Source organism: Octodon degus, unplaced genomic scaffold (genome assembly GCF_000260255.1).
Source record: "Octodon degus isolate 3935 unplaced genomic scaffold, OctDeg1.0 scaffold00212, whole genome shotgun sequence".
NCBI lineage: Eukaryota > Metazoa > Chordata > Mammalia > Rodentia > Octodontidae > Octodon > Octodon degus.
Genome location: NW_004524788.1, coordinates 3510503 through 3514294, shown reverse-complemented (window position 1 = coordinate 3514294; position 3792 = coordinate 3510503).

Genomic DNA, 3792 nt, shown 5'->3' with positions numbered 1-3792 from the left:
GGTGCTGGGGGATTGAACCGCGGTCCCTGATGCTTTTGCTAAGCTTGTTCTAAGTAGGTGCTTTAGACCACTGAGCCATCTCTCCAGCCCAATCATTAGCTTTTAGTGGGGAAGTTTATCCCCTTAGCCTCATTATCCCTTGTGTGGCATTGATGAATGCACATAGTAATCTTAATTCTTTTTTTCATCTTGTTTCCCTATGCCCTTCTTCCTCTCCCCCCGTCTCTTCGTACCCTTTCCATAAAGATCTATTTCCCTTCTTCCTATTATCTTTTATTTTGCTCTTACAGAGTACTACTCCATTGCGTGTAAATACCATGTTTTCTTTATCCATTCATCTGCTGTTGGCTGTATAAGTTGGTTCCAGGATTTATTTATTTATGGTATTTTTTAGGGAAGGAGCTACAGGGTGTTCAGGATCTCACTGCTAGATCAGACTCATAGTGATCCTCCTGTTAACAGCCTCCCAAGAGCTGGGATTATAGGCATGTGCCACCATGCCCAGTCTCAAGTGCCTTCTTAGGCTGCCCCGGGGGCGGGGCCGACACAGCAGGCCTGGGGATTGAACCCCCAGCCCCTGCGTCTGTTTGCAGGTGCTTTAATCTGCTGAGCTATTTGGCTGGCCCTTCCAAGATTTAGCTATTATGAAATGAATTGTGCTGCTACGATCATGGATATGCATGTATTGCTGTAATATCATGTCTTTAACTCTTTTGGGAAGATCCCTCGAAGATGAACACCTGGGTCAAATGGAATTCCTATTTTAGTTTTCTGACAAATCTCCAGACTGATTTCTGTAGTGATTATACCAGTTTGGATTCCTGTCGTTACTGTAGACTGGTTCCTTTCCTCCTACGGCCTTGCCAGCATTCGTTGCTGTTTGATGCCTCATCTGTCGTCGCACTGGTCACTTCTGCTGCCCCCACTTTCAGTAGTTTTTAATCTCCTGAATTTCATCTGGAGCCTTTTTATGGGCTCTAATTCTTTTCTGTGCTGGTCGTTTGTGGTTTGGTTAGCTCTGCTAGCTTTTTATTAGTGTCTTCTAATAAATCAGATTCCATGGCCATTTTGCTTATTTGGTCCATTATCAGTTTACTTCTATCTTGCTAAATGCCTTATTGATCTGTTTCGTTATTGCCGGGGATATAATTTTAAATAATTTCTGTGCAGCTTTTGGTTTTCTCTCCTTTGGTGCCTCATGGACCAGCTTTGTGGGAGTTTGGAAGTTTTGGAGGCTTCTACCCATGGCTAACTATTGGCCTCTGCCGTCTGTCCAAGGCTCCAGCCACCCCACTGCCTAGGGATGAGAGGTGCGGCATGTTTGGTTCAGTACCTAGTTCTCCAGGAAGGAGTGAGTCTCAGTATCATTAATGATCCCAAGGCAATACAGAGCTTGGAATTCCAAGAAAACCAATTAACAGTAACAACAACTGTGTCATCTTGGCCGGAGTAATAAAATCATCATCCATTATAGCATTAAAGACAAACTGAATTTTGACAAACTAACGACCAATAATGTAACACCCTTAACCATAAAAAACTGGGGCCAGGGAGACGGTTCAGTAGAATAAGTGCTTGCCTGTCAAGCGCAAGGGCCTGAGTTCAATCCCTGGTTCCACCAAAAAAAAAAAAAAAAAAAACAAACAAACAAACAAAAAAACCCACATAGAAAACAGATCTGTGATTACAGTATGTGTACTAAGACAATATAATAGCGACTTCCCACTGACCTACAGTAAACATCAACTAAATGGAACCTTACCTCTACTAATAATAGAACAGTGTTCAGTAGCGGCAGCATAAATGTAACTAGCTATCTACAGATTCATAGTTCAGTAGTTATATTAGGAAAGACAGGAGGTGGAGAACTAGAGGATGAAAAAGTTAAAAACATGGCTTTGAACTCACTATGCAGCCCAAGCTGGCCTCAATTTTTTTTTTTTTTTCCTCAAACTTGAGGTGATCTTTCTGCCTCAGCCTTCCTGGGTTTGGGATTACACACCTAATGAAAAAATGAAAAAAATTAAAAATTAATAGCCAGGTGGGGTGGCACTCACTTGCAGTCCCAGCACTCAGGAGGCTGAGGAAGGAGGATCACAATTCAAGACTATTTCTGAATGACATAGTGAAACCCTATCTCCAACAAACAAACAAAAACAGGTTTAAAAAAAGTTTTAATCAATGGGATGTGAGGAGGAGAGGAAAGGGAAATGGGATTTCTACTGATGAGTAAGAGGAAATTAATAGTGTTAGCAAACAGCTGCAGGAAAGAGTGAACAGAAAAAAGAAAAAACCAACAAAATGCAGGAAATACAAAGGAAGAGAAAAAATTGAAAGGAGAAATGGAGAGAAAATAAACTAAAAGTTGGAGGAAAAATCCATCCAACTCCTGAAAACCCAATGAAGGAAAAAAATAATTTAAAAAATAGGTAAAAGATCAAGTTGAAGAAAAAATTTCTGTTTTTATTTTTTATTAATTAATTAAATTTTTTTTGCAGAACCGGGGATTGAACTCAGGCCCTTGCACTTGCCAGGGAAGCACTTATTCCACTGAGCCATCTCCCCAGCCTCGTCTCTGTTTTTTTTTTTTTTTTTTTTTTTTTTTTCAGAATCTGCAGTTTTAGGATCCAGCCAGTCACATTTATTTTTCCTTCTAGATTTTAGGCCTATGGGTTTCTGAGGAACTCTCCGTGCACCCAAGGCCCCACCGTTCACTCTCTCCGGCCTGGGCCCCCCAATCCAAGATGTGTCCTTGCTCATGTTGGTAAATGGGAGAGGCATCGTTGGGTCCGTGTGGGCTATAGGCTGGGCGTGGGGATTCAGCTGGACAGTGGGCCTTCCTGTTGCTGCTCAGGGGACCTGGTTGTTCTCTATAGAGGGCAGGGCCAGCGCTTATACTTCTCCTGAGTGCCTGTGTTTGCTCCACTCCCACTCCGCCGGGATCTCTGGTGGCTCCCTCTTCCCAGTCACCGTGGGAGTGCAGCACTGGAATCTTCAAGGTGCCAGCCAGGTCGGCCCGTACTTGCTCCTCTCCCTGAGCACTGTACCTGTTCAGGACCAGGTTACTTGGTTACCCTGCACCTCTGCTGCCCTGGGCCAAGGGGAAGCAAAATGCAGAGCTGGCTTGGAGTTGGTGGATAGTCATGTCACGTGGTGGGTGTGGGCCTACTGGTTTACCTAGTATTCTTACATGTATTTTAACATCTTTTATAACATTAATTGTGTTTACTCTTCCATCCTTAATTTTTCAAAAATTTCCCTTTATGGGAGCCGGCAAGATAGTTCAGCGGTCTAAAGCACCTGCTTAGGCAAGTGCCCAGTGACCGCGGTTTGATCCCCAGCACCACATGCCACACCAGCCCTGCCTTTAGGGTGGGCTGAGCTGGCAAAAAAAAAAAAAAAAAAAAAAAAACTTTTTTCCCCTTCATTTGATTTCAAAAATTTGTTTTATTGTTGTTCTTGTTTTTGTAGTACTGGGCATTGAACCCAAGGACTTGCACTGAACTACATTCCTAGCTGTCTCTCTTTTCTGTCTGTCTCTATATAATCTATCATTTATCCATCCATGCATGCATCCATCCATCCATCCATCCAGCTCATTAAATTGCCCACACTGGCCTAGTATTCCTTGCTGAAATATTTTTGCCTTCTTGATGTACAATCATTCTCTGTAGCATCACTAAAAGCTGGAATTACAGGCATGTACTACTGCATCTGGCTAGTTGGTCTGTTTTCACTGAGATTTCCTAAAGCCAGATTTGTTCTAGATCTAAGTGTTGGCCTACAGAAAAT